The 23,471-nt window shown below is 47.1% G+C and overlaps 1 protein-coding gene across 3 annotated transcripts in view; it reads left to right on the top strand.

The window, feature by feature from the left end:
* LOC121280872 (astrotactin-2-like) overlaps nt 1-23,471 on the top strand; it is a 1,734,361-nt gene that overhangs the window by 1,669,742 nt on the left and 41,148 nt on the right. The window lies entirely within an intron of this gene.

Consider the following 23,471-nt stretch of genomic DNA (forward strand, 5'->3'; position numbering starts at 1 on the left):
CATCCATTCTACACATGGATGGCAAGTGAACAGAATAATAACAGTCTAAAGGGGTTAAATTATCAAGACAGATTGCATAGACGTGGCTTGTGTTCCCTTGAGTATAGAAGATTAAGGATAATTTAATGGAAATGTTTAAAATGATTATAAGAGTTGCCTGATAGATAGAAACTACTGCCTCTGATGAGGGAGTCTGGAACAGGAAGGGGGGTGGGAGAATAAGCTTAAAATTAGAACCAAGCCATTCAGTGGTGATATACGAAAACACTCATGGTAGCGGGAATTTGGAACACTCTCCCCAAATAAGCTGCTGTGGCTCGTTGGTCGATAATTTCAAATGTGAGATTGATAGACTTTTGCTATGCAACGGTACTAGGGTTATGGAACAATAGTTGATAGATGGAAACAAAATACAGATCAGCAATGAGGTAACTGAATGACAGGACAGGCTCAAGGGGCTGAATGGCCTACTGCTATTTCTGGCATAGGAATGAGCTCACCTGGGTAAGAAGCTTCGTGAGGCTGTCTACACTCACATGCGAGTGGCCAATTGAGCAAGGCAAAAAATGTGCAGGCAGTGCCTGCCAAACATTACCCCAGCATAGAAACAAGAGTGAGTCATCCAATCCTTCGAGCTTGCCCTGCCTTTCAATTTGATTAATGCTGATTTATACCTCAATTTCATTGCCCTGTTTTCTGAGAAAGAGAGGAAAAATACAGGGGTGGAAGAGAATGGATAAACAGAATTATCTGTTACACAACTGATTGTTAAATTCTCAAGTGTTGCATCAACACCTCTGATTCCAACAGGTGTCCTGTTGCAAATGATGCCTGACTAGTAACAATACTTTTAACTATCCATTATTTTAATTATGTTTTCTGTCAATTCCAGCCAGACTTACTGATGCAGGGTGATTGAAAGGCTGAGAAACAGTCCTTCATCAGCAAGAAGATAGTGAAAAGCATATCTGTCATCAGTGTATAGAATTATCACAATGGCATCAAACAAATAAATAGCTTTTGCACTCTGTTGCCCATGTTATGTTCTGGTTACCTCAACTGCCAGGACACCAATGAAACCAGAAAAAAAAATTCCAAGGCTGTGGTCTGCAAAGGAAAAAAAAAGATTAAACCCAGTTTTTGTTGCCTCTGTTATTTTTATCACCAAACAGCAAAGGAATATTTCTTCCAAAAGCAAGAGATTCTGAATGCATCAAAAAGTTCATACCAAACTGGTCTTCAGCTTTTTTACCTCACACAGTTGCAAGAAATGAAAACAGTTTTGAAGATTGCTTAAGATGGTCTTAAAAGAAAATCCGGTTTATGACAGAACAAAGGTTGCTATTAAGGCTGAGATCCAATCTTAAAGTTCAAATGACATTTGTAAACTGCTTGAGTTTTGCTATTACTGTTTGATCAATCCCAACCTCCTCAGTTAAATCACAGTTTTATAATCACTCCCCGCGAACGATTCATCTGTATGCAATTCCTGACAGTCTATAAAATATCAGTAAGTAATAATTGACAGTTGTCTGTAATCTTGAGGAACCAAGGATGGGAAGGTTGGTTGAAGGATGAAAGCTTTGGTGGAGTCCATTATTTGAATGAAGCTGATTAGTTGTCACATGAGCAGTCCACAGGTGTGATTCCGAGCTTCTGGTCAGCTGTCATTTTAATTCTTCACCCCATGCTCACTCTGACCTCTTTATTGTTGGCCTCTTACATTGTTCTAGTGAAGCTCAACATAAGCAGGAGGGGGCAGAATCGTCCACTCTTGTCGGTGGCAGAGGCCGCGTGAGCGGACAATATGGCGGGAAGGCCAAGAATCAGGTTCATGCTGTTGTGAAACCTGTTTAGAATTGTCTGCTCCACCCATCAATGGTGGGCAGCATTTCCTGAACTTCATTATAATACGTCTGCATATTATTCTAAGCCCTGCTCACTGGAATCAACCTCCCACGTTGGATCATCCCAGCATGTCGGCATGATTGCACACCGCGTGTTTCACAACTGAACGTAAGCGATGTAGATCTGATGAGCTGCCTTCGCTTGGGACTTTGATGTTTGTTTGCCTGCCTTGCCTCAGGCAGCTCTCGCGGTCACCAGGCCAGCATTCGCAGGCAGCACCACATTACTTTTAGGGAGGTTCACGGGCAGGTCTCTACTTATGAGACCAGCAGCTTTTCAATGGCTGCAGGGCTATGGCTTGCTTGGGGAAGGGAGGTAGATGGCCTCAGGCAAGGGAAGAGGCTGCAGGACGAGGGCATTAGTGGGGAAGGGAGATATCCTAGGGTGTGTGTGGGGTCAGATGTTGATCTGTGCAAGTGGCCGCAAGACGGTGAGGGCTGAGGAGGCAGTCTCCAGAGGAGCTTAGGCCAGATAGAGATGTGGGGGTGCATGTGAGAGTGAGCGGTGATGTCCCTTGAGCTGGCAGCGAGTGAGATGCCAGTGGATGTATGATAGGCTTGTGCGTGTGTGAGTTTAGAGTCATGAGCTGATTTCCTTATCCTGGCAACATGGATGAGATCATTCATCGTCTTTCTGCACCGGGTGGCGAACCTCTTCTGTGCAGGGTTGGCGCTGACCACCTCTGCCACCACCTCCCAAGCTGGGATGGTGATACTGATGAGGCTCCTGTGGCCAGGGCGGGGCTAGAGGATATCATGGTGGGCTCCAACAATGCCCAGAGGGCGTCCCAGGGATGCATCACTGAATTAGGTGGCTGCACTTTCCTTGGCTTTTGAGGCCATGTCTTCACGGTGCCCTCCTGGGCTGGAAGCACTGAGAGATGTGCACGCAGCTGGCGTAAGGAAGTGGTGAGGTGACAGCACAGTGGGCTGCCCGCCAGCGAAATGGTGTGTTTCTTGGGAATGCATGATTAATGAAGCAGGATTGGGATGATGCGGTCTGAAAATCCACCGTTGTGGCCAGCGGGTAGAATGTCCTTTTTCCAGCCTGCCTTTTTCCAGTACTTGATGCAAATCTGGGGCAATTCCACCCAGAAACTTTCATTTAGGCACTTTACAGCTTTCTGGGCTCACATGTGCTGTGGATAAAGGGGAACCGTTGGATGTACTCTACTTAGATTTCCAGAAGGCATGGTTGGTAGGATGTGATGAGTGGTGTGCCACAGAGATCAGTGCTGGGGCCTCAATCTTTTATAATTTGTATAAATGACTTGGATGAAGGGACCAAAGGAATGGTTGCTAAATTTGCTGACAACACAAAGATAGGTAGGAAAGTAAATTGTGAAGAGAACATAAGGACAAAGTGACATAGATAGGTTAAGTGAGTGGGCAAAGATTTGGCAAATGGAGTATAATGTGGGCAATTGTGAAATTGTTCATTTTAGCAAGAAGAATAAAAAAGAAGCTCATTATCTAAATGGTGAGAGATTGCAGAGCTCTGAGATTCAGAGGGATCTGGGTGTCCTTGTGAATGAATCACAAGGTTAGCATGCAGGTACAGCGGGTAATTAGGAAAACTAATAGAATGTTATCATTTATTGTGAGGGGAATTGAATACAAAAGCAGTGAGGTTAAGCTTCAGTTGTACATGGCACTGGTGAGACACATCTGGAGTATTGTGTACAGTACTGGTCTCCTTATTTAAAGAAATATATAAATGCATTAGAAGCAGTTCAGAGAAGGTTTACTAGACTAAAACCAGGAATGGGTGGGTTGTCTTATGAGGAAAGGCTGGACAGGTTAGTTTTGCATCCATTGGAATTTAGAAGAGTAAAAGATGACTTAATTGAAACCTTTAAGATCCTGAGTGTGCAGGGTGTAAGTGGGTAGCTGGATGAGGTAATTGTTCTCACGGACTTCAAGAACATACCCTCCATCAGTGCAAAGACACACACCTCAGTGGCACCTAGTACAAGACTCAGGGTCACAATATGGTGAGCACAGCGAAACATTTGATCCACAGTAGTCAGAGGCAGGGACATCAGAGGTCACTGGCACTCAGAGGACTGCCAGAGGCCACAATTCTGCTGAGTCCAAATCCGATAACAAGCCTCTGGACTCAGTCCTAAATCAGTTGCTAGAGCTGTAAAGACAAGGCTGGGAACATCAGGAAGGGATGTCCACTGCACTCCTCAGATTGCAATGCACCATGGAGGAGTCCGTCCGCCTTCAGTCTGAGCTGATAGCGCCGACATGCCAATGCACTGAAGTCCACATTGGTAGGTTGGAAGCCACCAAGGACACCTTGGTCCAGGACATCAGTCCTGCACTGCTGCAGGAGCTGCACTCCATTGCTGTAGCCATTGGTGGCATCCGTCAATTTCAGCACGAGAGGGTGTGGGACAGTTCGATCTCACTCCAGCTGCCCCTTCTCCTCAAGGAGTCAGCTAGGGGGGCCTTGGCCACCTATAGGGAAGAGAACCAGCAAGTCAACACCGCGGGGCCATCTACCCAGGTGACTCCGGGAGTGTCTGGTTAATCCCAATCCCCTCTTCCTGTGACCCCATTATTCCCAGCTCCATAGGCCGAGGAGGGTGCACCTGCCCCACAGTAGAACACCCAAAGCAGGCCGGGGCCCACCATGTCTCAGCCCTCAAGGGACACCTGCTATCAGAGACAACAGGGCATAGCAGTCAGCAGGCTACCTCCTCCGGATGTCGGGGGAGCACCAAGACGTCATGGCAGGGCAAGGAAAGTGAAAAAGATGTAGTTGTACAATGTTGGCACGGGTGAGATAGGAGCGAGTATGTGATGATGCAGACCAGTTCCCCTCATTAACAATGGCAAGTGCCATTGAGGGCTGCACATTGTCTGCTCATCTTGGACTTTGCAAGGGCCAGGGCTAGCCATGAGGGCACATTGGTTGTGTGTAAGGGGAGGCATCTCAAGATCGGGGAGCCAAGCATCTGACCTCGTCATGCTCAGGTGCTCTGCCTCCATATTAGGATAAATGCAGCTCAGGATCCCTAACTTAAACTGCTGGATGTCAGTGTCATTTTGGGGAGTGTACCACAGCCGGCTGAGTCAGCTCTAGTGCAGTCACAGCAGCAGTATCTCATCGACTGCCTTGTCCCAAGTGTTATGTTTCTGTGTCACCATTGATGTAACACTTTGTGCGTGGTTGCGTTGGTTCTGATGGGTCTCCATGAGGAGCCTTGCTAGATTGAAGGCATGCAGCCACTAGTCCGCTGAGAATCATGCAAGTACCCTTGAGTTTTGTAGGTTCCTGTTGAGACTGGGATGACATGTGAAGAGGCAGAACTTTCTGATGTCCGATGCTGGGACACCTCCTCCAGGTAGCACCTCATCTCAGCAAGGACATATGCCCTCGAGGCTTGCTCATCCTTCAAAGATGGACAATGTGAGTGTTCGGTGCAATAATGCACGGTCATCTGGAAGTTCATGGATGAAATTAGAGGAATAGCTATGCTGGTGGTCATGCTGACCCGTGATGGAGGAGAGTTGTCCAGCAAGATCCTCAGTGCATTTTGTCATTCTCCTCCTGGAATCTGCTGACAATGAGAGCCTCACGAGCAAGCCTGCTTTATCTGACCTGTGCAATGGCGTCTTTGTCTGCACCTCAATTTCCACAACCTCATCACCTCCTCATCGGAGGAGACATGCAGCCCCTCCATCTCATCATCTGCCAAGTCATTCCGCCTTTGCAGTGTCATGTGTAACAAGCAACGATGGTTTGTGAGACCTTCCAGATCTGTTCAGACAATGCAATTGCATTTTCAGGATCCCTGTGGTGTGTTCCACCAATGTCTGAGTTGCAGCATGAGTCTCGTTATACCTTCTCTCAGTAGGAGTCTGAGGCTGCCACACACGCATCATCAGCTACATCCTCTGCAGGTAATCCTTGTCCCCAAGGAGCCAACCCAGCATTCTGTGTAGCCCTTCAAAGATGTCAGAGCTCTGAGACCTACTAAGGATGTACGAGTCATGGACGTCTCCTGGGTATCTGGTGCAAGCCTGCATGATAAGTTTTTATATGGTCACATACCAGCTGTACATTGAGTGAGTGGTAGCCTTTCCGGTTAACATATTGGACTGCCTGGTGCCAGGGGGCTTTTGTAGCCACATGAATGCAGTCAATGACACCTTGCATATGTGGGAGCCCAGAAATCTCAGTAAGTCCCAGTGCTCTTGCGTCCTGGCTTGCTTATCTCTGTTGACATTGATAAAATTGTGGGCCTTTGCAAATATGGCATCAGTGACCTCCTGGATGCTTTTGTGGGTGATCCTGCAGAGGTGCCCAGTGGAGCCCTGGTGTAGAAGTTGAGTGCGGGGGTTACTTCTACAGCCACTGGCAATGGATGCCCTCCAAATCCCCGTGATGTCAAATCCTGCAGAATGTGACAAGTGTGAGTCACCAGATCCTTTGACATGTGGCGGTGTCTGCGACCCTGGTTCTCACGCATGCGATGTTTATACACCCTGGGTCTAGCGAGGCACCTATGAATGACAGCTCTCTGAGGATCATCCTCTGCCCCCGCGGGAGGACCTCCTCTCCCTTGGTCTTGAGGGTTCTACTCCTCCCTTTGGTGAACCAGATGCCTCCATTGCATTCTTCTCATTCTTCTCTCCTGCCTATAAGCAATAAGGAGGCAGTGATAACACCAGGATCCATCTTCCTGATGGTCTCCTCACTGCAGTATCATTGAGATACATGCAAGAGTCAGCATTTGTTTCCAAAGGTCCAATTTCTGTCAATCGTGTGTGATTGTGGGCTTTTTTATGCATGCAGGGGAGTACTGGCCCCTGAAATGATGCACAATGCAGGGTGCGCATGAACGTTCGCCACAAACCACCGCACCCTCTACCCCCCCCACCCCGCCCCCAGCACACATGACCGACTGCTGACAGCTTGGGCCAGGCGACTGGATGTTCTGCTTTCAGACAGGCTCTGGGACCATCATTACCTGCACTCCAAGCCTGTGCTGTTTGGACTAAATATGAGGGTGAATGTTCAGTGAGTAATTTTGGAGGTCTGGAGGCTTCTCCTTTGTGAGTGGTGAATGGCCACATTTCCAAGGGGGTTCTCAAGCTTGTCCAGTCACCCAAAAGTTCTGCAGTTCCATAATACTGTGGTGAATTTGAAGGCTGAAAACAAGGGGTTAAAACTAGGGAAACAATCATTGCCACCGCAAAGGATCAGTGTTGCATGAACGGGCCTTGTTGCTTCACTTTCTTGACTCCCTGCATGTCAAATGAACAGCAGCTAACTTGTCTCAGCTGTGCCTCTGTCCTCACTTTGGAATTATCATTTCAGTTGGCCTTTAGCACCCACAGTCATGTGTCTCAGTGCAACACCCCCATCTTGTTTCCCCCACTAGAGCCCTTGCCCTGCAGCCCCTTTCCTTCTCTCAGTCCTGTCTGGCCCTTTTCCCTGTGGAGCCCTTGCCCTGCAGCTCAGTAAAAGCTACCCTGCCTTAACCCTGATGTGACAGCTGTACAGACTTGCCTGTGAGCCCCCCTGAAATCGCAGCCTGCGAAGCCTTTTGCTGACCCTCACGAGCACTGCCTGATGCAAGGTATGCAAGCTAATCTCGGAGTCTCGAGCAAAGTGCAGGTCGTCAGTTGAACATTGTTTAAATCCTATTGCGAACCATGTCGTCCCAGTTACACACCAACGTGGGCTCTTAATGTTTTCGGTGAGCAGGCATCATAATGAGATGTTGATTTACGCTAATAACGCTTGCAACGTTCGGTGACAGGAAACAAAGCCCATCATTGGTGGCTGAAGCGCACAATCACTTCCTCATTTTACGTCATCGTAAATCCAGCTTTGTGCCTTCTTGCGAGATGACGTCTGCTGCGATTGGGAGCAGAAAATCTCAGCCTTAATCTCTCCGACCTTTTTTGTTCTTCCCTCGTCTTTTTCCTCCCTGATAATGGCTCAAAACCTATTACATTTCTAGCTTTTTCCAGTCCTAACGAAAGGCCATTGACCTGAAGTGTTAACTCTCTTTGTCTCTCCATGGATGCTGCCTGACCTGCTGAGTTTTTCCAACATTTTCAGTTTTAAATCTCAGATTTCCAACATCCTCAGTATTTTACATCTGGCTCGATGAAAATGGGGATGTGCAAGAGTCCAGAATTGGAGGAATAAGGAGTTCTGGAGGGTTGTAGGGATGGAGGAAGTTCTGTAGTTAGGGAGGGGAGGTGAGGCCCTCGAGGGATTTTAATACAAAGGAGGGAATATTAAAAATTAGGCATTGCTGGACCGGGAGCTATTGTAGATGACTGAGCATAGAGAGGAATGGGCAAATCGGTACTTTGTCTGAGTTAGGGTACTTTGTCTGAGTTAGGATACAACCAGCAGAGTTTGGATGCAAAGTTTTTAAAATATTACAGATAGATTGTCCAGAAACAACTGCCGGTAATCTTACCACAATATCACAGAGTACAGAAAGAGGTAGTACGTTGTGTGTGTACTACCTGTCTGAAAGATTTATCCATAGTCCCATTTGTCACACCCTTTCATTTTTAAAAATTTTAAATGGTCATCCTTGTACTTCTTAAAACCATTATAGAATTTGCTTCTTGTGAGGCATTCCAATTCCTAACAACATTTTGTGTTAAAAAAAACTCCTAATCTCTCTCTTCATTCTTTTAGTGATTACCTTAAATTTATGCCATCTGGTTACCAACTCACCGACCATTAGAAAAGGTTTTTCCCTATTTACCGTATCAAGACACTTCATAATTTTGAACATTTAACCATGCTGAATATGAAATTCTAAAACTATTCTATTGAAGGAATTAACCAGTTTATTTTGAAGTAATGACTCCATTAACATAGTAGAGAGAGGGGGTTCATACGAGTGCTGTAAACATTCACATGATACCGTAGCCAAGCGTAACTTCAAACCTATATTTTCTAATACTCCCAACAGAAGGAACAACGTGAAACAATACAACTGAGCCTGTGAATTAAGAAGTGCAGCCTTAATTATCTGAAGTCTCCATTTAGCCTTAGTATTGGCACTGAAGAAGACAATATTTGCATCATCTGTACTATTCAGCAGATATTTAGCAGAACATTTCTTTTTTGGCTGTAAAATCATCATCTTACTTAACTACTTCCTGAAAGTCTTCCAAGTTACATGCGTATCAGCTGCAATTCTTTGCTCAGCAGACGATAGTTTCACGGGCTTGCCTTTTCAGAATGTGCATTTTATAAGGTCTGTTGGGAAAATTACTCTTCAAAAAGATATCAAACAGCAAATTAGATGCAGTGCAACACGACACACAAACATGCAAGGGAAATGATTGGGGATGTGCCAGTGTCTTGGCTTCCCTCACACTATAATAGTCTTTTGTGGTCGTTTATTACCTCAGCCTTCGTTTTCCCAAACAGCATAATTTAGGTCACTAATGTGGCTCCATCTCATTTTTAAAAATTCCTCAATGGTACACTAAGTTGATTTTAGATTTCCTTAAATGCATTGCTTGACACTAGTACAATTTACTTTCTACTCAATATATTTATAATATGTAGTTTCCTTAGGGCAAATTTGGATATCCCCCAAAATCAGGCCTGGGGATCGCAATACACAATTAACCAGCCCCCATTCAATGTTATGCAGGCAATGTGCCAACTGCACGCTGCCTGCTAATTTGAATGATTGTTGCATGCAGTCAGGGCTAACCATGCTGTTCATTGGCTGGACACAGCACGGGGCCCAAAATCAAAACTTTCCAGTGTCACTCAAAGCTGACCTGCACTGCTAAAGTAAGTTAGCACCTCTTAAAGGTTGTTGGGGTTGTGGGGGGGGGACAATGGGATAGTAGTGGGGAGGAGCATTGTGGATAGAGGAGGTGGGAGCAATTGTGCAGAATTGAAGCTGACCTGGGAAGCAGCGAAGAATGTCACAGCATTGAACAGAGCAGCTTCAAGGTTTTGGAAGCTGCCCTGGAAGTCTTGGGTAAAGGAGGTGAGAAGTAGGAGAGATGTCCTGTATCCAAAGAAGGCCCTACAGACACACAGTCAAAAGGAAGTGGGACCCGATAGCCTTGCAGGTCAATGCGTGGAGTCAAGCCCAAGGACCTAGATGCAGTGTCGGAAGAAATTCAGTTATCTCACATGAGTGGTCAAGGTCAGTGAATTCAACCAATTACACCACTAGTCTCAGATGCTGCACAAATCACCACATCCCCACCACTCACTTAATAACAATCTCTCTCAAATAGGACCAATACCTAATATTTATATGCTTTATCTCACCCTCATACCCTTAACTTTGCTGCAAGCCTTATCCCCACATCTCACAGCTTGCACACACTGCAAGCTGTTCAACTATGTCGGCCACATCAGCCAAACAGATTGCACAACAACTGTACAGGACAGGTTGCATCAAAATTGGAGGGGCACCAATATCCTGGCTGCGAGGTTTGCTAGTGTCACTCAGGAGGGTTTAAACTAGTATGGCAGGGGGGTGGGAGCCAGAGCAATAGGTCAGCAGGTGAAATAAATGACTGGTAACTAGTGATTATGGCCAGTAGGACAAAGAGGAAGGGCAGGCAGGGATAAATTACTGAACATAGTGGGATTGGGGGTCTGAAATGCATTTGTTTCAATGCGAGAAGTATAACAGGCAAAGCAGATGAGCTTAGAGCTTGGATTAGTACTTGGGACTATGATGTTATTACTATTACAGAGACTTGATTGAAGGATGGACAGGAGTGTCAGATAAACATTCCAGGATTTAGATGTTTCAGGCAGGATGGAGAGGGATGTAGAAGAGGTGGGGGAGATGCACTGCTGGTTGAGGAGAATATCACAGCTGTACGACAGGAGGACACCTTGGGGGAGGGCTCATGCAGCGAGGCAATATGGGTAGAGCTCCGGAATAGGAAGGGTGCAGTCACAATGTTGAGGGTTTACTATAGGCCTCCCAATTGCTGGCGGGAGATTGAGGAACAGTTACGTAGGCAGATTTTGGAAAGATGTAAAATCAATAGGGTTGTTGTGGTGGGTGATTTTAACTTTCCCTCTATTGACTGGGAATCTCTTAGTGCTAGGGGTTTGGATGATGAAGAATTTGTAAGGTGCATCCAGGAGGGTTTCCTGAGACAATATGTAGATAGTCCAACTAGGGAAGGGGCAATACTAGACCTGGTATTAGGGAATGAACCCTAATGGTTTGGCCAGGTGGTCGAAGTTTCAGTAGGGGAGCATTTCAGGAAAAGTGACTATAATTCAGTAAGTTTCAAGGTACTGGTGGATAAGGACAACAGGAGTCCTTGGGTTAAGGTGCTTACTTGGGGGAAGGCTAATTATAACAATATTAGGCAGGAACTGAGGAATCTAGACAGGAGGTGGATGTTTGAGGGCAAAACAACAACTGACATGTGGGGGGCTTTCAAATGTCAGTTGTTAAGAATTCAGGACTGGCATGTTCCTGCTAGGATGAAGGATAAGTGTGGCAAGTTTCAGGAACCTTGGATGACAAAGGATATTGTGAGATTAGTCAAAAAGAAAGGGGAAGCATTCGTAAGGGCTAGAATGCTGGGAACAGATGAAGCCCATGGAGACTATAAAGAAAGTAGGAAGAAACTTAAGCAAGGATTGAGGAGGGCTAAAAGGGGTCATGAAATGTCATTGGCAACCAGGATTAAGGAAAATCCCAAGGCCTTTTCTACATATGTAAAAAGCAAGAGAGTAGCCAGGGAAAAGGTAGGCCCACTCAGGGACAGAGGTGGGAATCTGTGTGTGGAGCCAGAAGAAATGGGAGAGATACTAAATGATTACTTCTCATCAGTATTCACCAAAGAGAAGGACTTAGCGGTTGGTTTGTCTAGGGAAGAGTGTGTAGATAGCCTGGATCATGTTGAGATCAAAAATGAGGAGGTGTTAGACGTCTTGAAGAATATTAAGGTGGATAAGTCCCCAGGGCCAGATGGGATCCACCCCAGAGTACTGAGGGAGGCAAGGGAGGAGATTGCTGGGGCCTTGACAGAAATCTTTGTATCCTTACTGGCTATGGGTGAGGTCCCAGAGGACTGGAGAATGGCCAATGTTGTTCCATTGTTTAAAAAGGGTAGCAGGGATAATCCAGGAAATTACAGGCCATTGAGCCTTACGACAGTGATAGGGAAATTATTGGAGCAGGTTCTTCGTGACAGGATTTATTACCATTTGGAAGCAAATGGGCATATTAGTGAGAGGCAGCATGGTTTTGTGAAGGGGAGATCGTGTCTCACTAACTTGATCAACAAAGTAACAAAGATGATCGATGAAAGGGCAGTGGATGTTATCTACATGGATTTCAGTAAGGCCTTTGACAAGGTCCCTCATGGCAGACTGGTACAGAAGGCAAAGTCGCACGGGATCAGAGGTGAGTTGGCAAGATGGATACAGAATTGGATTGGTCATAGCAGACAGAGGGTAGCAGTGGAAGGGTGCTTTTCTGAATGGAGAGCTGTGACTAGCGGTGTTCCGCAGGGATCAGTGCTGGGACCTTTGCTGTTTGTAGTATACGTAAATGATTTGGAGGAAAATGTAACTGGGCTAATTAGTAAGTTTGCAGACGACACTAAGGTTGGAGGAGTTGCAGATAGTGAAGAGGATTGTCAAAGGATACAACGGAATATAGATCGGTGGGAGACTTGGGCGGAGACATGGCAGATGGAGTTTAATCTGGACAAATGCGAGCTAATGCATTTTGCAAGGTCTAATACAGGCAGGAATTATACAGTAAATGGCAGAACCTTTAAGTGCATCGCCGGGCCGAGGGATCTGGGTCACAGGTCACTGAAAGTGGCACCGCGGGTGGATAAGGTAGTCAGGAAGGCATATGGCATGTTTGCTTTCATTGGCAGGGCTATTGAGTATAAAAGCTGGGAAGTCATGCTGCACTTGTATAGAACGTTGGTTAGGCCACACTTGGAATGTTGCGTGCAATTCTGGTCGCCACATTACCAGAAGGATATGGAGGCATTGGAGAGGGTGCAGAGGAGGTTTACCAGGATGCTAGCTGGTCTGGAGGTTATTAGCTATGAGGAGAGGTTGGAGAAACTCGGATTGTTCTCACTAGAGCGACGGAGATTAAGGAGCGACTTAATAGAAGTTAACAAAATTATGAATGGCATGGACAGAGTAGATAGTCAGAAGCTTTTTCCCAGAGTGGAAGAGTCAATTAATCAGGGACGTAGATTTAGGTGAAAGGAGAAAACAATAGAGGAAGTGTGCGGGGCAAGTTTTTTACGCAGAGGGTAGTGAGTGTCTGGAATTTGCTGCCAGAGGAGGTGGTGGAAGCAGGTACGATAGTGGTGTTTAAGAGGCAGCTTGACAAATACATGAATAGGATAGGAATAGAGGGATACGGACCCCGGAAGTGCAAAATGTTTTAGTTTGACAGGCAATATGATGGGCGCAGGCTTGGAGGGCCGAAGGGCTTTTCCTGTGCTGCACTTTTCTTAGTTCTTTGTTCTTTGTTCTAACACTGACACACCTCCTTGCCTCTTGCAGGGCAAGGTGGCACACAGAGGCAGCAGGAGCTAACCAAAGCAGGCAGGCCTACCTGCATGTTCTAACCCCCATGGAGGGGCTGATGTTGGCTACTCTGGCAAAGCCCATCACTGAGCCCAGCGGTGGAGCTGAAACCATGAAAGATAATGGTATCCTCATACCTAATCTTCCTTCCCATGTCCTATTTATTCCAGTTTACAAGCTTCAGATGATGTAAACATGCACCACTTATTTTCCTCCTCTTCCTGCACCACATTATACCCTTGGACCATTTTTCTTTTCAGATGTCCGAGAGTGCAATGTGACCAGTGGAGGAACACCAATAGGAGAATGATGAGGGAGAGACGTACTGTCACTTGATCTCAAACTCACAGCCACCTGCTCAGACACTGACACAGTGCATACCTTAGAGAATAGGTTAAAGGCCAAAGTCCTTGCTATTTGCTTGTCAGTCAGCCAGATCAGACTGCTGCCACCCATGCCAAGCTGGGACAGTCAGGATTTCTAGTCCCAAAGCTGACTAAAGTTGTGTAGCAAGATCATCTGCAGCTCTCCCACTGAAAGTCAGTGGTTTTCTACTAGCGATGCTGCAGCCATAGGGGAGTGCTGGTTAGGAACACTAGGAGAGGCAAAGTCTCTCAGAAAACAGGGGCTAAAAGGATGCAGCACGGTGGTGAGTTGAATTTTGTATGCAATTTGGCATAATTTCACTTAGCTTGGAATGTTTATTTTGCGATGCTTTGATTTTGCGTTATGGCTAAGTGAACGCCATCATGGTCAGTAACAGAGCAAAGGGAAGGTGTGGGACTGTTGGTGAAAAGAGAATTGGGGTTGTTGTTACCTGTATCACTCTCAAATGAGCTCATCATGGACAGCCCATGCAGAACCGGACTGCATGGTTGCCTCCTCCCTTTCTCTTCTTCCTCTTCCTATTCATCCTTCTCCTCATGCTCCTGCTCCTCAGCTGCTCATCATATAGCTCGTGGCAAGGGCTGTCCCCTCATGATGATGAGGTTGTACAACATGCAGCAAGCCTCGATGAATTGTGACATGTACTCTGCCAAATCTGCAGGGATCCTCCAGATGACCTAGGCCGTGGACACACTGTTGCAGCATGGCAGTGGTCTGCTCTGTCAAATTTAATGTGACAGCATGACTTTCATTGTATGCATGATGCACACATGTGTGTGGGATGCATAATGGAGTTATTAGCCATATTGTCAGCAGATAGCCCTTGTTGCTAAGTAGTCATCCTTTGCCACACTTTACCATGGTTACTCAAATGCAATTGGCAAAATGAATTGCCACAGGATGAAGGCATTGTGACAACTGGAAGAATACTGGACATTGACTGAATGATGCCTATGTTCATACACCAGCTAACATTAAGGGAGTAGATCCTCTTTCAGTTCCTGTATAGGGCAGAGTTGAAATGCAGGATTCGCAAAGCAATATGCATGCAGCCAAGGCACCCTGTACCAAGGGAAAACCTGCTATCCAAACAAAACTGTGTGCTTACTCTGCTTGCTTGTGTCTGGCAAGAGAAAATGAAATGTCGTTAGCTGTCGATAAATAGGGAATATCCGTGTCCTCCCTTAAACAACAGTGGATGGCAAATTATGAGATGTTGCAAATATCTCCACCTGCATTCTGCAAGGAGCCAGATGCATAAAAGCTCATTGTCATGGTCACCTTGGTAGCCACTGGCAATACAGTCCTTGCCCTATTCTTTTCCTGATCCATTCTGAGGCAGGAAAGTGGGAAGATGTCTTAATAAAACGTTGCTGCAGAAGATTGGGAATCCTCATCAAAACTTGTTTCTAGGGGCGAAATCGGCCTAGATTTGCACTAAGTGTGGTAAGCGGGCGGGTAAATTGACATTTTACCTGCTGGCTGCAATGGTGGATTTTCATGCCGTATCGTCCCAAACCCACCGCATTAATTATGCATTCCCGGGAAGAATGCCGTTCAATGGCAGGCGGGCTCTCATTTGCCCACCATGCCATCACCTCGCTGCTTCATCACGCCAGGTGCCATATTTAAAGTCCAACCATGCGCACACCTCTCAGTGCTTCCAGCCCACGATTGCTGCAAAGAAGACATGACCCCAAAAGGCAAAAAGACTGCAGCCCCCAGGTTCAATGACGCACCCCTCGAGCGCCTTTTGGATGCAGTGGAGGCCCGCCATGATGTCTTCTACCCCTGCTCTAGCTGCAGAATGGACATCAACCTCACTAATCTGGCTTGGGAGGCAGTGGCAGCAGTGGTCAGCGCCAATGCCCTGAAAAAGAGTATAGCCATCTAGTGCCGCTACAGGATGAATGGCTCATCCATTCCACCAGGGTAACTCATTCTTCTCATCAATCTCAACATTCACACTCACAAACCTATCACACATCCACAGCGATCTCAAACCTCAAGGGACAACACCACTAACCCTCACACACACCTTCACATCTCCATCAGGCTCATACCCTTTTAAGTTGGCCTCCTCATTTTGTCCACAGATCTGCTTACCACACAAACATTCCACACAGTGCCATGTGTCCTGCTCACGGTCTCTCCATCTGTTTTCATCCAGGAGAAGCCTGCTTACGTCAGCAAGGAGCAGTCCCAAACCTGGGGTGGAGTGACCCACATTAGGCCCCTCACTCACTCTGGGGAGTGTGCCCTTGTGCTGACTGGTGAGGACATGGTCCGTGCCTGCGGTGACGGTGAGGTCGGCAGCGAACATCCTCGTAAGGATCCTGCACCATATAATCCCTCACTCAATGCAAATGTGAGTGCTCTCTCTCATGTTTTTGACTCTGCTGCCATGCACTACTTACCTCGACTTTGGTTCACAGGGAGCTCTACCAAGCGACCGACACTCTCAGCCAGCCGTTTCCTCAGTTCCATCCGAGTCCTCACCGCCAGCCAAGTGGATACCTCCTCCACTGAAGAGCTGGAAATAAGCAGCCTGGAAGACCTATCACAGCGCTTACCCACACTCTGCACCAGCGCAGAGACATGCAACTCAGTGAGACCTCGGCCTAGAGCAGGCTCAGGTTCACAATCTGGTGCTCACCGCACAGACATGTGTCCGCAGCAGGAGGAGGCAGGTTCGGCGGAGCTCCCCGGCACTCCGAGGACTGCTGGGGATCAGGCATCGGTGAGGTCTGAGTCACATGACGAGCCCCTGGGCTTGGCCTTCCCACATCCTGGAGAGTCAGCACAATGTGTGGGAACATCACACAGAGCTGTTGGAAGCCCCCAGCAGAGTGACACGCGAGTCGGAGGAGTGCATCCACCTGCTCTCTGACGAAGTGGTGCCCACATGTGCCCGTATGGAGGCTTCCATGGGGAGGATGGCGGACGCCATGGAGACCCTGGTCCAGCAGAACGTAGAGATGCACGCAGACCTGCTCTCCATCACGCCAGCCATGGGTGAGTTCCTGCATGGCGACGCGAGAGGGAAATGAGGCACCTCGACATCCCTCCAGGCGTTTCTTCCCTTCAAGGAGTCAGGCCGGTGCTGCTGGGCAGCGAAGGGAAGGGAAGCAGCAGCTGGACACGCCCAGGTCATCCATTCAACAATCTCAGAAGCTGTCCTCTCCCTCTGAGTCCCCTTTGCCTGTGAGCCCCTCAACCATATCCTCTGTCACCGTAGAGGAAGCAGCCAGCCATTGAATGATTCTGGATGGAGATTTGTGTGTGTGTGTATATGTGTGTGTGTGGGGCAAGGTCTTTTAGAGCCTTGTGCAAGCACTCTCCCATGTACACGGATCCTTCACATATTATACTCACCTCAATGTCCTGAGCATTTTCAATGCTGCCTGCTGGGGTTTGCTTTCAGTTGTCCATCTGAGCTGACTTGCATCTCCGTCCACCCAACGATAACACTCCCATGCAGCACTTGACCTCACCCACCATGACTCTTCTTTCACTTTCGATTTGGACAGCATGGTCTGGATTCGATTTTTCATGTCCTTCCCCGTCTTTTCCCCTCCCTCAGTCACCCATTTCCTTTCCCCCATCATAGTTGACCCCCCCGGCATCACCTTCCATCTCCCCTCTGTGACCTACCAGCCACAACCCTTTTCCTTCAAGGATGTCTAGGTAAATGTGCATGTTCCCTCCCTTCCCAAAAATCTCAGCCCCGTCCATGTTCACTTCCCCAACCTCTTCCTTCCCACCCCCAAGGTCCGTGTCTACCTCCAAGCCCCTCCAACCACCCTCGCTGTCCCTTCTACTGCTACCATCGAACCCACACCCTCCCACCCTACCACCTCACTCTGCCATCGGTTATTCTCACCATTCCCTCATACCATGCCCGCCCTCAGTTCCCTGCCCAGGAGGTAGTCATGAACCCATCAGACCCCTCTGTTGCATGTTCACCTGGACCTTTCCCCCTCCGGACTCCCTCCCCCTCCCAATCCCACTCCTTTGACACCTTCATTCCTCCCCCCAAACTCAATCCCCTGACACCTTCATTCTCCCTCCCAACCTCACCCCCCCGACACTTCATTCGCCCCGTTCCAACCTCACCCCTCTGACACCTCCTCCTCTCTCAGTTGATCCTAGACCATCTTCTCCCTCCCACTTGACTATCATCCATTGTGAGCATCAACAGTGACTTTCCAACTTCCGTGAGCTGCTTTGCGGCGGAGCTATGTCCATGAGAATCCACCCAGCATGCCATGGACATTCCTCCAGGATCCTGTTGCTGTCGGGCTCCAGCATCTTCTGCTCCTTGATGTCCGTGATGTGAGCAAGGCCCTGGCTGTAAGTCCCGACTTTTGCACGTCACACTTGTCAAGACGTGTTCTGCACCAGCATGGTTTCCCACTAACGTAGGCAGACGATCCATTGTTGGGGGCGATGAATCCAGCAGGCTGGCCTTATAATGATATGCTGATGTATTACAATGAGGGTCCTGACATCCAATGGCAGGGAATGCGGCCCGCCATTGGCGGGTGGAGCAGACAACCGCAATCTGGTTCCACGACGTTATGAAACCGATTTTTGGACTTTTCGCCATATTGTCCGTTCACGCCACTGAACAAGCACGAAGCCAGTGGGCACGGAAAATCCCGGCCTATGTTTCACTGCTAACAACTTCAACATGTTATATAATGGATCTGTTCAGGCCAGGATAGATTACACAAGCTCCTTTTTTGACAGATTTCAGAGAGAAATGATCTCTTGCTCTGAGACTCAATATAAAACACAAATAAATCCTACTCTTTGTATAATTTTTAAATAAACAAAATTGGTGGCTTGCAATGCAGCACTGACTATTTGGTGGAAACAGTTGTTACTGTGGTTTTGGCCAAGGTTACTGCGTTAACTCATAATGGAATTAAAATTGCTAAAGTTGTGACTTTTGACTGAAGGTTTAGTGCACCAGGGCTGTCTCAGTGCCCAGATACCAATCCTAACAATTTTTGCATATTTTCTTTCCTGGGATATGGTTCCACATTGCCCAACACCCTCCTGTTTCTTGCCCAAGGGAAACTGGGCAATGAGTACTGGAAGGTTATTTAACCTGCAGAGTATCACAACCTAAGCCAGTGTAGTCCTTACTAGACATTGCTGAATAGACAATTCCTAGGAAGATCCAGCGATCGGTGTGCTTTCACGCAAGCAGGGGAGAGGCCTCATCCTGAGTGAAACACAGCCAGAATGAGTGTGGGTATTGGCAATTTGATGCACAGTGGGAATTCGGTGTAGAAGGGAAGAGGTGCTCTTTGCATTTTTCTTAGCTATCCAACTTCTTAAATCTTCAGAGAGTGGTTTTGCCCTGCTGCAGCAGTAGAGGCTATAGGGGAGAGAAATGATAGGTAAGTAGTGAGTCAGGTCGGGTAAGTATTTACTATTATTATCGCTTATAGTTTAAGGTATTTTTGTGGTTTATGGTTTGTATATTCTGTAGTAATGAGGATCAGGAAAGAAGGGCCCTAGAGTAATTGACTTAAAAGGTTTAATTTAAAGGGATAAGACATGGCAGGAGAACTCTAGGCCATGGTGTGCTCCTCATGCTCCATGTGGGAAGCCGGGAACATTTCCAGTGCCCGGGACCAGCATGTGTGCAGGAACTGTGTCCAGCTGCAGCTTCTGGAAGCAGGGGTTTCAGAGCTGGAACGGTGGCTGGGGACACTGTGGAGCATCCGCGAGTCTGAGAGCATCGTGGATAGCACATTTAGAGAGGTGGTCACACCGCAGCTGAAGGGACTTGAGGAAGGGAGGGAATGGGTGACCACCAGGCAGTCCAAGAGAAACTGGCAGGTAGTTCAGGAGTCCCATGGGGTCCGGCTCGCAAATCGGTATTCCATTTTGGAGGCTGATGAGGGCACTGGTTCCTCCAGGGAGTGCAGACAGAGCCAAGCTTCTGGCACTACAAGCAGACTGTCTGTACAAGAGGGGAGGAAGGGAGAAAGAGCAATAGTAATAGGGGATTCTGTGGTCAGGGGAACGGATAGGTGCTACTATGGCCATCAACATGAATCCAAGATGGTGTGTTGCCTTCCTGGTGCCAGGATGTCATTGAAGGAGGATGGTGATAAGGCAGAGGTCATGGTACATGTTGGTACCAATGACATCCGTAGAAAGAGGGATGAAGTCTTGCATCAAGTATTCATGGAGTTAGGCAGTAGACTAAAAAGCAAGACCTCTCAGGTTGTAATCTCTGGGTTACTCCCAGTGCCACATGCTAGCGAGCACAGAAATAAGAGAATAGCGCAGATGAATATGTAGCTTAAGAGTTGGTGCAGGAAGAAGGGTTTTAGATTCCTGGATCACTGGGACCATTTCTGGGGAAGGTGGGACCTGTACAAGCGGGACGGTCTACATCTGAACCAAAGCGGGACACCCTTGCGGGCTAGTTTGCTAGTGCTGTTGGGAGGAGTTTAAACTAATTCGGCAGAGGGAGGGGACACAGAATGTTATCAGAATAGGGACACGTCATAATACAATAAATCAATCAAGTCAGAGGGAGTACATTAAGTTTCAGGGGAGTACAGCAAGGCTGGATGGCCTCTACTTTAATGCCAGGAGTATTACAGTTAAAACGGATGAGTTAAGAGTGAGGATTGATACGTGGAATTATAATATAGTAGCCATCACAGAGACATGGTTGAGGGAGGGGCAGGATTGGCAGCTCAACATTCCAAGATATAGAATCTTCAGGCGAGACGGGGGAGGGGGTAAAAGAGGAGGAGGCGTTGCATTATTAGTTAAGGAGTCAGTTACTGCAGTAAGGAGAGATGATATCTTGGAGGGGGCATCGAATGAAGCTTTGTGGGTAGAGCTTAGGAATAAAAAAGGGGTAAACATATTGTTAGGTGTTTATTATAGTCCCCCAGATAGTCAGCGGGAAATTGAGGAGCAAATAAGTGCACAATTTGCGGAGGTGTGTAAAAACAATAACAATAGAGTAATTATATAGGGTGATTTCAACTTTCCCAACATTAATTGGGATAGACATAGTGTTAAGGGCTTGGATGGAGTGAATTTCTTGAAATGTGTACAGGAGAACTTTTTAGGTCAATATGTAGAGGGTCCAACAAGGGACGGCGCAGTGCTGGACCTAATCCTGGGGAATGAAGCCGGACAGGTAGCTGAGGTGGTGGTGGGAGAGCAGTTTAGTAATAGCGACCACAACATGGTACAATGTAAAACAAAAACAGAATTACCTGGAAAAACTCAGCAGGTCTGGCAGCATCGGCGGAGAAGAAAAGAGTTGACGTTTTGAGTCCTCATGACCCTTCCACAGAACTGCCAGACCTGCTGAGATGCTGCCAGACCTGCTGAGTTTTTCAAGATAATTCTGTTTTTGTTTTGGATTTCCAGCATCTGCAGTTTTTTGTTTTTATCTCTATGGTACAATGTAAACCTGTTATGGACAAAGAAATAGACAAGTTGCATTAAAGTAGAGGCCATCCAGCCTTGCCATACTCCCCTGAAACTTAATGTACTCCCTCTGACTTGATTGATTTACTGTATTATGATGTGTCCCTATTCTGATAACATTCTGTGTCCCCTCCCTCTGCCGAATTAGTTTAAACTCCTCCCAACAGCACTAGCAAACTAGCCCACAAGAGTGTTAGTCCCGCTCTGGTTCAGATGTAGACCGTCCCACTTGTACAGGTCCCACCTTCCCCAGAAATGGTCCCAGTGATCCAGGAATCTAAAACCCTCCTTCCTGCACCAACTCTTAAGCCACATATTCTATATCAATGGGAAGAGCATAACCAGGGAAAGAGTAAGGCCCATTAGGGACCAAGGGGGCAATCTATGGGTGGAGCCAGAGGACATCAGTAGATTGTTGAACGAACACTTCACGTCTGTCTTCACCCAAGAGAATGAGGATGAAGGTATCGAACTTGGGGAGAGAGACTGCAACGTTCTTGAACAAATTGATATTTGGAATGACAAGGTATTGGAGGTGTTGGCAGGCTTAAAAGTGGACAAATCTCCAGGTCCAGATGTTGCACCCTAGACTGCTGAGGGAGGCAAGGGAGGAGATCGCAAGAGCTCTGACCCAAATTTTTAATTCCTGTCTGGTCACGGGGGAGGTACCAGAGGACTGGAGAGCAGTAATTTGGTTCCATTATTTAAGAAAGGTTGTAGAGATAAGCCAGAGAACAACAGACCAGTGAGTGTCACGCCAGTGGTAGGGAAATTATTGGAGAAAATTCTGAAGGAGAGAATCTATCTCCACTTGGAAAGGCAAGGTTTGATCAGGGATAGTCAGCATGGCTTTGTCAGAGGGAGGTGATGCTTAACAAATTTGATTGAATTTTTTGAGGAGGTGACCAGGTGTGTAGATGAGGGTAATGCAGTTGACGTAGTTTATTTCAGCTAAGCCTTTGACAAGGTCCCACATGGGAGACTTATAAAGAAGGCAAATGCACATGTGTAATTTGATAAAGTGGATTCAAAATTGGCTTAGTTGTAGGAGACAGAGGGTGATGACGGAAGGATGCTTTAGTGACTGGAAGCCCGTGTGCAGTGGCATACCACAGGGATCTGTGCTGGGTCTCCTATTATTCATCATTTATACAAACAACATAGATGACTATATGGGGGATAGGCTTAGTAAGTTTGCGGATGACATAAAGATTGGCCAGGTGGTTAACAGTGAGGTTGTGTGTCTTGGGCTACAGGAAGATATAGACGGGATGGCCAAATGGACAGATAAGTGGCAGGTGGAATTTAACCCTGAAAAGTGTGAGGTGATACACTTTGCAAGGAGTAATTTGACAAGGAAGTATTCAATGAACGGCATGACACTAGAAAGTTCTGAGGAACAAAGAGACCTTGGCGTGTGTGTCCATAGACCTCTGAAGGCAGAGGGGCATGTTAGTGGGGTAGTGAAAAAGGCATTTGGGACACTTGCCCTTATCAATTGAGGCATGGATTACAAAAGTAGGGAGATCATGTTGGAGTTGTGTAGAACTTTGGTGAGGCCACAGCTGGAGTACTGTGTGCAGTTCTGGTCGCCACATTATTGGAAAGATGTGTTTGCACTGGAGGGGGTGCAGAAGAGGTTCACCAGGATGTTGTCTGGGATTAAACATTTAAGTTATGAAGAGAGGCTGGATAGACTTGGGTTGTTTTCATTGGAGCAGAGAAGACCAAGGGGGCGACCTGATCAAGGTGTACAAGATTATGAGGGGCATAGACAAGGTGTATAGGGAGCAGCTGTTCCCCTTAGTTGAAGGGTCAGTCACAAAGGGACACAAGTTCAAGGCGAGGGGCAGGAGGTTTAGGGGGGATGTGAGGTAAAACTTTTTTACCCTGCCCCTCTGCCTCCAAAATGATTTCCATGGAGCCTGGAAAATTCAGCCCTAACAGGCTAGAGATGAGGACATGGGCTACTACTACAAGTTGCTATTAAGGCACACAATAGAGTGTCATTTCAAAGGAAAAGGAAATGAAGTCTATAAAACGTTAAAGTTGTAGGACAACGGAGTGGGATTACAATAGATAACTACAGTGAAGAGCTCATACCAACGCAGATATAATTGGTGAAATATCTTCCT

Source organism: Carcharodon carcharias, chromosome 8 (assembly GCF_017639515.1).
Source record: "Carcharodon carcharias isolate sCarCar2 chromosome 8, sCarCar2.pri, whole genome shotgun sequence".
Classification (NCBI taxonomy): Eukaryota; Metazoa; Chordata; class Chondrichthyes; order Lamniformes; family Lamnidae; genus Carcharodon; species Carcharodon carcharias.